The following is a 13,091-nucleotide window of genomic DNA, read 5'->3' as shown; positions in this document are numbered from 1 at the left end:
AACTCCATGGACTTTGGGGATCTGTAGAATGAAGATAATTCTGTATGATATTCTGTGATGATGCTAACTTGACACATAAGAAAGGAGTTTTTGGAGACGCATTCCCTGTCTAAGGTCAGGAATTAAGTGGAGCCTTTCTTGAAACTGGACGCCCTGGAGAAATAGCAATTTTGGGTAGAAGGATTGGAGGGAGTCCTGAATCCTTTTTATGTCAAGTTTGTCATTTGTGGTTTTCAATAGAATCAAGATAGATATTTCTCAAGTATAGGAAGGATTTTAATACAGCTATCTCTATATTTACATTGTAAAGATGATGTAAAGTATTAATGATTCAATAGATTGAACAACAAATGAGTTAGTTTGATCAAATGCATATATATTGAAACTTGTGGTACAAAAACAGAGAAACATTTTTATTAAACACAAGACAGAGAAATATTGGCCATCTGTAAGACCACAAAGCAAAGTACACAAGAGTACATACTTTATATATGTTTATATATATACACATACACACTCACAGACACACACACATCTATACACACACACGTACATATATTTGCAATGTGTATGCATGTGGATATGTGGGTTTATATATATGGTCATGTATATTTATTTTATACATGTGTATATCCAGTGATAAAATGTTTGTTATCCATCATCAATTATACTGGAAATTTTACATTTAAGAAATGTAATGATACTAATTACAATAAAGACAAGCTACTTTAACTTTAGTTTATTTTATCTGATATTTAGACAGTCATGAAAGTGGTTTAATTCATTAAAATTTTGTATAATGCCTTGTTCATTATTTTACTTTAATCCAAAAGTTTTGCTATTTCTCTTGAAAAAGTATCTGATTAAATTTAGTCATACAATGATGTTACCCAAACAGGAGCAAATACTCCTTGTGTATTTAATGTGATAATGGATAGATTTGATGTTGAATTTGCCAACTTACTTAGTATTCTTAATTACACTTGACCTATTTTCTTATTCTTTCCATCTTAACTTATGTGCTTTTTAAATTTTTAAAAAAGAATTCTACTTTTTACCCTTTGATTTTGGAGGTTTTAAACTCAGCATCTCCTAGTATTTTTTATTGTCTAGAAATTAAAACATACTTTAAATAATTTGTGCAGTCTAGTGATTCTCATGTGTTCTTGAGAAGAATCACAGTAATTGAACATAATCAGAGAATCAAGAATCAACTTGGCGTTTGCAAAAGTAATCTGAGTTTCATCAAACACCTGTGCATGTGAGTTGAGGAGGGAAGTGAAATAACTTGTTAGGAAAACCTTCCAGATATTTACATATTTTGATGATAGAAGTAACATTAAAAATTATTTACTAGAACACCAAATACCAAATAAGACAATCTTTTGTTAATAAGATTTTTAAAAAGAGATTTAAAAGGTAATTTTCATAAAACTTTTAAATAATCCCTTATATTTAGTTTTCTTGCAAGTAACATTTACAACTACCATGTATAATGAAAGAGGAGAATAGAAAATAATAATTATGTTTTATATATTTCCTTATTTCACATAATGAAATTATTCAGCATCTTGTTAAAGTTGTCAGTGTGACACTTGATCATATCAGATTCTTTGAACAGGTTATGATGCCAAAATGTCTCGCTGCTGCTGCTGCAGTTAGGGGAGGAAAAAATCCTCTTTTCCAGAAACACTTCCTGAAGTATTTTATTAAGAATACACACATTCTCAAACAAGCAATAAATAAATAAGAAGAGAGAGAAAGAAGGTGTGAAGTTATTTAATATTTTTGCCTGTCATTTTGATAATAGAAGGATGTTTTGATACTAACCTACTAAATTCTCCCAACTTTTAAAACTTTGGAGATATGTATTTAAAAACAATTTTCCAAGTTGAATGCACAGATCTTAAGTGCCCAGCACAATGCAATTTTACAAACTGAACTCAACCTAGATATAGCTCCTGGATCAGAAAACATAATATTGTCAGATCTAAAGGCTCCTCCTAGGGCCCTTCTTAGCCTTCCAAAGGAAAACCACTATGAGGCCATCCAATAACACAGATCACTATCACCCTTTTTGTACTTTATATAAATGGAATCATAGAGAATGAGCCTTCAGTATTTGGCTTTTTTTCATTCCATATATTGCTTGTGAATGTATCTTTATGGTTGCATGTTATGATAAATCATCCATTGGCATTGGTGGTTGGGTTCAATTGTGTGACTTCTAACAATTTAATCATTCTATCCAATGCACATGTGAATGATTCCAGTTTGGGGCTATTATGAACACTGCTGGTATGTAGATTCTAGTATACACACCAAAACAAAACTACAAATGACATTTTCCTGAGATTATTTGCTACTGTACAGGCACTGACAGTCTTGGACTTTTCTCAGTCATCTCTTCAGTCTTCCTGGTCTAATCTGTCCTGGTTGCACATCAAACAACACATAGAATGTGGCGCGCTCACATATTCCCAGGAGAGTACCCTTTCACAGAAAAGCCTCACTGAGCCATGTTGTCATTATAAAAGACATTGTAAGGTTGAGTGTGTGTATGTGTAAGTCTTTGAGGGAGAGAGAGATTGAGAGATAGATAGATAGATAGATAGATAGATAGATAGATAGATAGATAGGTAGAAAGAGAAATGCCAACTGCCCCTATGGCAAATGATATAATAATCCCCTATGGCCAAGAATGACATAATTTCATAGTATGTGATTTTCTTCCAAGTTCCTCCTGAGCTGCTCTGTTCATGAGGGTTGTTGGCTCTTCTTCCATCCACTCCTTGCCCAGATCTTTTGGTCTTACTTTCCTCCATACCAATGCCCCCACCCCAATATTTTACGTGTTCTACCATTTTTATAGAGCATTTCTCTCTATTAAGTCCCTTCTCCATCCTACACATTAAGCCCAACTGGATTTGGAAAGTGGATCTGCATTCTCTTCTCTTTAACATAATCAAAGTTTTCAAGAAAATAGTTTATTTATATACTGAATATATAATATGTTATTATTATTTTGTTTAGAATCACGCCTAAGGCCACCCTTAGGACTGTAAATAGGATGGAAATTAACACAAGTTGCAAACTAATAAGTTAACCTACAATATTTATGGATGCTGGCAGAAGACAAGTCTCCTGGGTCAGACACAAAGGACTTTTTAAATCATGGCACAGCAGGCAGCATGTGTTAACATTTGCATCATTTCCCTTGCCCTCCAAGACCCAAGAGAAAGATGCAGAGAATTTCATGTGATTACAGCACCTGCATTGGGTTCAAGTCACTGCCCAGTAACTTTGAGCTTAGGAAACTCCAGTCTTTCAGACAACTGTTAGCACACCTGCCTCACTGTTTGCCCTGGTGGGAGACACCATCTTTATTAATAGGAAAGCAAACTTGTCTGTGCTCTCTCCTAGAGAGAGCCAGTATCTATATTCCAAATCTATTTTCTATGCAAAGATCCTCAAAAAGAAAGTCCAGAACAAAATATGCCAATGCCTCCACCCAGAAGAAATGTACACCAGAGAGAAACCCATGGACATTTGTCTCCCAATGATTCCCACCCCTCATTTCTATAATGTCTTGCCTTCTGGAAAATTTCCCCATGAGTGCGTGATTGATTATCCTGGCATAGGAGCTGGAACAAATTTATAATATTTACCTCTTGCACCATTTGATGAAGACTATTATCACGAGTTTCCAAAAAACTGGATGAAACCAAAAGGTAATAAACACCTCAGCATTGTCCCTTAGGGTCCTTGACCCATCCTGATGAACTAATCTCCTCAACTACCAGATCTACCTTATAAAGTCCGGTGGCTTTCTCCTTATGTTTCTGTACTGACTTTTCTGCTGAACCAGAGGCACTAAATCAGGTATATCAGGATGGATTAGTGATTGCACAGATTCCACTTTGGCCTCCAAGAAGAAAGTTTAGGTCAATACCATCCATAACAACACTGACCAGAGAGCTGATGCTGAAATGAAATTACATGATTCCATTGATACAAAAAACCCACAATAGGAAAATATAGAGACTGAAAGTAGATTAGTGTTAGCTTAGTGATGGAATGGGAGGGAAGGAGGGAAGACTTTTGTGTCTTTTTGGAGTGATGAAATATTCTCAAATTATATTTTGGTGATGGTAGGACATTACTGGATACACTATAAAACTGAATTGTAAACTTCAAAATTGAATTTTATGCTGTGGAATTATATCTCTACAAATATGTTAAGGGAATAAACTTATGGCTCAATTATTAAACTCCATTTCCACTCTGATTATCTACGTGAAGTAATGACTTCATTACTGACAGTTTTCATCTTGTGGAGGATCCACATGGGAAGGCTTTGATACCCAAGATTCCTATCAGAGATGGGGTCCTGTCCTGCAATATCAATGAAGAAGGACTTTATCTGGATGCTCCATGAGCTCAATATACATAAGGATTAAAGACATGTAAATTTCCAAGCAATGGTATTAATGGGCCATGACCACTCAGAAAATTCTGAAAGAGAAGAGTGAGTAGGAGAGACTTGCTCTGCCAAAATACTGGAGAAAGTCTTAACATTTAAAAATAACATGATTAGAGAGTACAGAACTGGAATTGTATGTGGCTTGTTACTCCCTTAAAATTTGCCCATGAAAATCAGAATTAGTACAATTAGGGGATATATCTTTCACTACCTTATAATTTTTATATTGTTATTCATAAATTAGCATTCTCATTCATTTTGACTTAATATTAGCAACATATTTTTCTAGGGAACAAGGAATTTGTCCTAGGTACAGAAATTTGTAGAAATAAAGTGACTTATTTCCTATTTTGATGTACTATTACTTCTGATTGTTTTGATCAGGACTTCATACATTTCCAATGTAGTCTATTTCTCATATTTCTTGATTTCACCTAAGTGGCTTTGTTTATTTATTGCTTTTTCCATATGACATGTCTACATTTCTATTCTTATTGTCTATTGTTGCTCTTAGAGTGTTCTCCTATCCCTTTTGTTTGCAATAATTAATAGTGCTATTTACTTCCTGCTTATGCTCTCCTTTCCATAGTTTACAGGGTTGGCTAATCTGTTCAATCATTTTTAAGCAGTTTTATTGAGATATATTCACATATCGTACAATCTGTGGAAAGTGTACAGTCAATGGTTCACAGTATCAGCACATATCTGCATTCATCACCCTAATAAATTTTAGAACACTTTCATTACTCAAAAAAAAAAAACAAAATATACTGTAACTTTTATACCCCCTAATATTGACCCTTAGCATTGGTGTGGTGCATTTGATACTGTTGATGAAAAAATATTACAATCTTACTGTTAACCGTAGTCCATAGTTTGCAGTAGGTACATTTTCCCCATTTACCCCTCTATTGTTATTTCCTTGTAATCGTGACTTACATTTGTTCTAGTTCATGAAAGGACATTTTTTATTTGTGCTATTCATGACAGTCATCGTCTACCACAGGGTTCACTGTGTCACACAGTCCCATGTTTTATCCTCTAGCTTTCCTTCTAGTGACATGTACAACTCTAAACTTCTACTTTCAACCACACACACGATTGTGTGTGGTTAATTACACTCACTAATATGTGCAATCATCACCTCTATCCATTTCCACTCATTTACGTTCAACCTCTGCTTCCCATTCTCTACCCTCATTTATATTTCCTGATAACCTATATTCTAGATTTTAACTCTATGAGTTTACTTATTATGATTAGCTCATATTAGTGAGATCATACAATATTTGTCATTTTGTGTCTGATTTTCTAAGCTCAACATAATGTCATCAAGGTTCATCCATGTTTTTGCATGCTTCAGAACTTTGTGGTTTTTTTTACTGCTGGATAATATTCCACTGTATGCATATACCACCTTTTGTTTGCCCATCCATCGCTTGGTGGACACTTGGGTTGTTTCTGTCTTTGGACAATTGTGAATGATGCCGCTATGAACATTGGTGTGAAAAGTCTGTTTTTGTCCTGGCTTTCAGTACTTCTGAGTATTAACCCAGTAGCAGGATTGCTGGGTCATATGGTAGTTCTAGACTTAACTTTCTGAGCAAGTGTCAAACTGTCTTCCACAGTGGTTGGACAATTTTAAATTCCCACCAAAAGTGATAGTGTTTCTATTTCTCCACATCTGCGTCAACACTTGTTTTCTATTTGTTTAATAGTGGCCATTCTACTAGGTGTGAAATGGTATCTCATTGTGGTTTTGATTTGCATTTCCCTGAAATAGTGATGTGGAATTTTTGGGGGGGATTCAATATTACGCATTTTATTGCTTATTTTTATGTCGCCTCCACTAAGATCTAAACTCTGTGAAGTTGGGAACTTTGTATATTTTACCACAAAGTCCCCAGAAAAACCCAGTTTCTCAAACACTGGAGAACTTCAATAAGTATTTGCAACTAATGTACTGTTTTAAATATGACAGAATAAATTCATTTATATTGAAGATACTTCTCCTATGTGGCACAATTATGCCATAGATTCCTTAATATTTGTGCGTCATGTTCTCGATCACATGGATGTGATGTACCCTCTCCCTAGTTAAGGAAATATGTAAATAGAAACAGATGCGCTGCAGCCACCTCAGGTGCTGTGTTCACGCCTCGATTTCTCCAGCTCAGTCTATTAGCATTTGATGGACCTCAGCTTTATAATGAATTTTGGAGGCAGGAAAGGAAAAGTAATTGCTCTGAAGAGGGGTCAGAACTCATCCTGCAGCCACTGCCCTTTCCCTACACAGCCTGCTGAAGGTTTAACTTCCAAGGTGTGCGTTCTCCCTGGGGAGCTGTTTCTGCCTCCCAGTCCTTTCTATATTAACACCATTAATCTAGACAAAGAGTGAAGATTTGTGGGGAAAACTTAAGACATGGATCACCACAGGTCAGTGCCACTGGAATGCCTGAATTAGTTTATGTACCCCTGGCTGTTCTAGGGCATTTTGAAAATCTGGCACTTCTCACATCTACAGTGATGTTCCACCTCCTCATCTCCTGATAGCTCTGTATTTTGTGGCAAAATCCACTTGGCAACATGTATTTTTGAATGATGAGTATCCACTTACCATTTGCGTAAGTTTCTTTCCATTGGCCCATCCATCTAGGATTGGAAACCAGACTTGCCCTCCTCCTCCCACGGTTTCAGGCCCTTGAAAGTTGACCACAGGCACCTCATCTCTGTGGATTCCAAGCTTACCTCCCTCCCTGGCCTCAGAGGAACCTAGAATTTCCTTGTCTTCAGAGTTCTGTTGCTAATCTACACAGTCGTGCCCCCAGACACCCTTCAACCTAATCTACTATTCTCCTCCTTGGTCCATTTCCTCCGTACAGACCTCTATGTTCTTTTGTGCTGTTTTTAAATACAGATGGTGCCACATAGGGGCTCTTGTACTTTATTGTTTCCTCTTGTCTCGTATGATTTTTCCCTATATACCCACCAAGTTCTCTTCCTCACTTCACTTAGTTCTCTAATAAAGTATACCTTCATCCCAGGCCTATACCACCTGTCCAAAGTGGCACCATCTGTAGTCCCTTTCCTTGCTTTTCTTGAATACAGAGTATATATCTGGTTGTCCTCCCCCACTACAGTCTAAGTTCCATGGGGACAAGAATTCTGCATTTTCCTCATTGCTGCATCCCATACCTGAAACATAGTAGAAATATCCAGAAAGAATGAATGCTGTTTACAGAGATTTCACATTCCCCTTTTCTAAGTTGAGAACCAACGTTTCCAGTGCATTACTCATTTTCTCCACCAGGTGGCAAAGACAGACCATTTCGTCTGCTGAAGCCTGAGCGATAAAAGGGGAGCGTTGCCAAGTGCTAGAAAAAGCTTAGTTTTTCATAGGCTTTGGACTTGAGGTGTGGGCTTTTTTCTTAGATGGCTCCTTTCTTTAATGGGGTGTCTGTCATATGGGACAGGAAAGGTGTCCTTTACTCTGCATGCAGATGTGGAGGCAGGACCCACCCAGACCCTCCTTTGGCCCAAAGCTGGTGGGAGTTGTGAGCTGCCTCTGCTGCAAAGGTCGCTGGCGTTGCCAGGAGCACCCAGGCTGGCACAGTCCCTGCCACACTGCCCAGCGCATGCGGGGCTGCCCATGGACCTTTTCATGTGTTATTATACACACACACACACACACGTGTATATATATTAGTTTTATTGAGATTGTCCACATACCATGCAATTATCCAAAGATCCAAAGTCCATAAGCAGTTGCCCAACGTACCATGATACAGCTGTGCATCCATCAGCACAATTAATTTTTTTCCAATTTTTAGAACATTTTCATCACTTCAGAAAAGAAATAAAGACAAAAAAGAAAACTCAGTTCTTCCCCTACCCCTAACCCCCCCTCCTCCATTATTGCCTCATAGTATTGGTATAGTACATTTGTAACTGTTGATGAAAGAATGTTAAAATACTGTTAACTGTCGTACATAGTTTGCAACAGGTATATTTTTCTCTCTATACCCCTCTAACATTAGCTTCTAGTTATAGTGTCATACATTTGTTCTAGTTCATGAAAGAGATTTCTAATACTTGTACAGTTAATCACGGACATTGTCCACCACAAGAGTCAGTGTTTTATACATTCCCATCTTTTAACCTCCAACTTTCCTTCTAGTGACATATGTGACTCTAAGCTTCCCCTTTCCACCACATTCACACACCATTCAGCACTATTAGTTATTCTCACAATAACGTGCTACCATTACCTCTGTCCACCTCCAATCACTTAGGTTCAACCTATTCTGCTCATGATAAACAACCGCTCCCCATTCTTGTGCCTCGTTCTATATCCTGTTAACTTATATGTCATGTCTATGTGTCTACATATTATAATTAGTTCATATCAGTGAGACCATGCAATATTTGTCCTTATGTGTCTGACTCAATTCACTCAATGTAATGCCCCCAAGTTTTCTTAATCAACCTTTTTTTTTAAGACGGTTTTGTTCACACATCCTAAGTAAACAATCAATGGTTTCCTGTATAGTTACCTATTTATGTATTCACCACCATAAACCACTATCTATATAAGGACATCCCCATTTCTTCCACAAACGAGGAAGAGTCAAAGAAGGTAGAGAGAAAAAAGGAAAAGAAAAAAATGACAGCTAGAAAGCAATAAAAGGAAAGGTAGAATTAATCTAAAGTAGAACAAAAGAGTCAGACATCACCAATGCCAAGAGACTCATAGCCCTCCCTTTTGTCCCCCTCTTATAGGCATTTAGCTTTGGTATATTGCCTCTGTTACACTAAAGGAAGCATAATACAAAGGTTCTGTTAACTATAGTCTCTAGTTTGCATTGATTGTATTTTTCACCACCACCCTATTTTTAACACCTTGCAAGGCTGACATTCATTTGTTCTCCCTCATGTAAAAACATATTTGTACATTTTATCACAATTGTCGAGCACTCTAGGTTTCACTGAGTTATACAGTCCCAGTCTTTATCTTTCCTCTTTCCTTCTTGTGTCCCACATGCTCCTAACCTTCCTCTTTCAACCATACTCACAGTCACTATGTTCAGTGTACTTACATTGCTGTGCTACCATCATCCAAAATTGTGTTCCAAACCTCTCATTCATGTCTCTTACTATCTGTCTGTAGTGCTCCCTTTAGTATTTCCTGTAGTGCAGGTATCTTGTTCACAGATTCTCTCATTGTCTGTCAGAGAATATGTTAAACTCTCCCTCATATTTGAAGGACAGTTTTGCTAGGTATAGGATTCTTGGTTGGCAGTTTTTCTCTTTCAGTATCCTAAATATATCACACCACTTCCTTCTTGCCGCCATGGTTTCTACTGAGAAATCCACACATAGTCTTATCAAGCTTCCTTTCTATGTGATGGATCGCTTTTCTCTTGCTGCTTTCATGATTCTCTCTTTGTCTTTGACATTTGATAATCTGATTATTAAGTGTCTTGGCTTAGGTCTATTCAGATCTATTCTATTTGGGGTACGCTGTACTTCTTGGATCTATAATTTTATGTCTTTCATAAGAGATGGGAAATTTTCTTTGATTATTTCCTCGATTATTGCTTCTGCCCCCTTTCCCTTCTCTTCTCCTTCTGCGACACCCATGACACATATATTCGTGCATTTCATATTGTCATTCAGTTCCCTGAGAAGTTGCTCATATTTTTCCATTCTTTTCCCTATCTGTTCTTTTGTGTGTAGGATTTCAGGTGTTTTGTTCTCCAGTTCCTGAGTGTTTTCTTCTGCCTCTTGAGATCTGCTGTTGTATGTCTCCATTGTGCTTTTCATCTCTTGTGTTGTGCCTTTCATCTCCATAGATTCTGCCAGCTGGTTTTTCAAACTTTTGGTTTCTATCTTTATGGTGGCTGCTGAGTAGTCACTACTTAGTCTTATGCAGTTTCCTTTGTATGTGGCGAATTGCTTGTCTCTTGCTGCTTTCAGAACTTGCTCCTTATCTTCAGTATTTGACAATCTGATCAGAATATGTCTTGGAGTGGGTTTATTTGGATTTATTCTATTTGGAGTTCACTGGGCATTTATGATTTGTGTATTTATGTCATGTAGAAGGTTTGGGAAGTCTTCCCCAACAATTTCTTTGAATACTCTTCCTAGACCTTTACCCATCTCTTCCCCTTCTGGAACACCAATGAGTCTTATATTTGGATGATTTTAAATTATCTGTCATATCCCTGAGGTCCATTTCAATTTTTTCCCCATTCTTTCTTTTGTTCTTTAATTTTTCCATTCTGTCATCCTCGAGGTCACTGATTCACTGTTCAGCTTCCTCTAGTCTTGTATTATGAGTATCCAGAATCTTTTTAATTTGGTCGACAGTTTCTTTTCTTTCCATAAGATCATCTATTATTTTAATTTACTCTTGCAATTTCTTCTTTATGGTCTTCTAGGGTCTTTTTCATGTCCTTTATATCCTGTGCAATGCTCTCATTGTTCGTCTTTAGTTCTTTGATTAATTTCTCCAAGTACTGTGTCTCCTCTGACCTTTTTGATTTGGGTGTTTGGATTTGGGTTATCCGTATCATCTGCTTTTTTCATATGCTTTAAAATTTTCTGTTGTTTTTGGCCTTTTGGCATTTGCTTATCTTGATAGGATTCTCTTACGATATTTTGGATTTTTCAAACACTTATCTCTAATTTGTCAGATCTACAGCTTGGTGGCGTACACTTTCTCTAACTAACTAGCAGGTGGTGTCTGTGAGCCACCTATTCCCCTCAAACCAGTTCTCCCCAACTTTGTCTTTCTGGTGAGTGGAGGTCTGAATCTTCTGGGGGTCCAGTTGGTGCACCAAGTTTGCATGTGTAATTGGTGCTGCCTGCCCTGTATGTGGGGCATGTGTCTGAGTGGTTAGGGAGAGAGGGTGGCTTTAATAATCAAATCCCCCAGGTGTTCCTGGAGTTTTAAAGCTGTTGCAATAGTCTAATCCTTCAGTTCAGTCTCACCACAGTTTGTCTCTGCCACTGACCCACAAGTCCTTGGTATTGGCATATGGTCCTTGGTATTGGCATATGGTCCCTCTTCCAAGCTGTGCCCTCCTAAGGCCTCTGCTGAGGGAAGGTGGCTATGTCACAAGTTAGTGCCATCCCCCAAGGGAAGCTCTGGGTTTCAGGGCCATGCAGGTGCATTTCCAGCCTGCTTAAAGGATGGCTATATGGGGCATGTTAATTCTCCCTTTTTGCAGAGCTCCACCTTGCCAGCTCCAGGACAATTAGCTGTGGGTTTGCGAAAGGCTATTGTCTATGCCAGATTTTGGGGAGTGAGCACGTGTTGCTGGAAACACTTCCCATCACACTGGGTTTTTAGTGCAGCTTTGGGCTGCAGTGCTGGCTCTGGGCAGGAGTGTTCCCAGCCCAATGGGAAGATGGATGTAAGGGGCATGGTTATTTTCACCTTTTGGCTAACTCTGCCTTCCTCACTCTCAGACAATTAGCAGCAGGTGCACAAAAGGTTATTGTCCATGCCAGATATTGAGGTGTGACCACAGGTTGTGGGGATGCAGTTCCTGCCACTCTTCAGTGCGCGGTTCTTGCTGCTGTATCCACAGCCACTTTTGGGTTTTTAAAACTAGCCGAACTCCAAATGCCAACCCACAGCTTCCCCAGACTGCACTGTGGCTGCTGGTTATTCAGCAGGCTTACTCACTCATTTAGGAATGCAGACTCTCGGTTTCACTAAGTGCACGGTCCCAGTGGATTTAGCAGACCTTGTCAAGCTGGGGCATCACTGCAACTAGTCTTCTGGGTCACTTTCTGTCTTTTATCTAGTATTTTTCATGGAGATTTTTTTTTTTTTTTGCTCTGTCTTTCTTAACTGCCATCTTCTGGAAGTCTTAATTTTAGATTTTATATAAGAAAAAAAGTATGTTATATTGCTCTTCCAGAACTCCTAGCTTAATTAGTAGAAATATTTTCAGTAGAGTTTTGCAGCATTCAAGGCCAAGTCTCTGATAACATTGTGGATACCCTCCTTTGACCTTCATTCAGTCTTGGTTCATGACTATTATTTACCACGTATGGTTCATGACATGTCATTTACCACTTGTGGTTCAAGTGTAAAAATAAAATATGACTTGGTTGAATGTATTCTAAACAAAAAATGCATAAATGCTCTGTAACTCAGACAAGGGGAGCTCTCTGATCTCATGTCCACCCTCATCTGCAGGAGCAGGGGCTCCCAGGCTTGGTAATGTATCAGTTTATTTTATATTTTAAACTTGTTCCTTTTACCTTAAGTTCTCCACTAGTAAAAATGTGTTGAAGTTGAATTCTTGTCTTGAGTGCTCTTTACTATTAAACTATTGTCAGTCCCTATACTCTAGATTGAGTGGAAGGTTACTTGAAGACCAAGCTGACTGAATTATGACCTGATAAGCCTCAGCGCTTTTCTAACATAGATCATAGGTTTTAGGGCAAAAGAGATGAACCTGTTATAGCATCTCTTTTGGCCTTACTCTCCTCTATATCAGTGCCCCCACCACAAAATTTTACATTGTTCTTCCATTTCTGTAGAACAATTCTCTCTAAGTCCCGTCTCCAACCTGCACTTTAAACCCATCTG

The sequence above is a fragment of the Choloepus didactylus genome, chromosome 27, assembly GCF_015220235.1.
Source record: "Choloepus didactylus isolate mChoDid1 chromosome 27, mChoDid1.pri, whole genome shotgun sequence".
Taxonomy (NCBI): domain Eukaryota; kingdom Metazoa; phylum Chordata; class Mammalia; order Pilosa; family Megalonychidae; genus Choloepus; species Choloepus didactylus.
The sequence above is the reverse complement of the archived record's forward strand: the minus strand, read 5'-3'. Positions refer to the sequence as shown.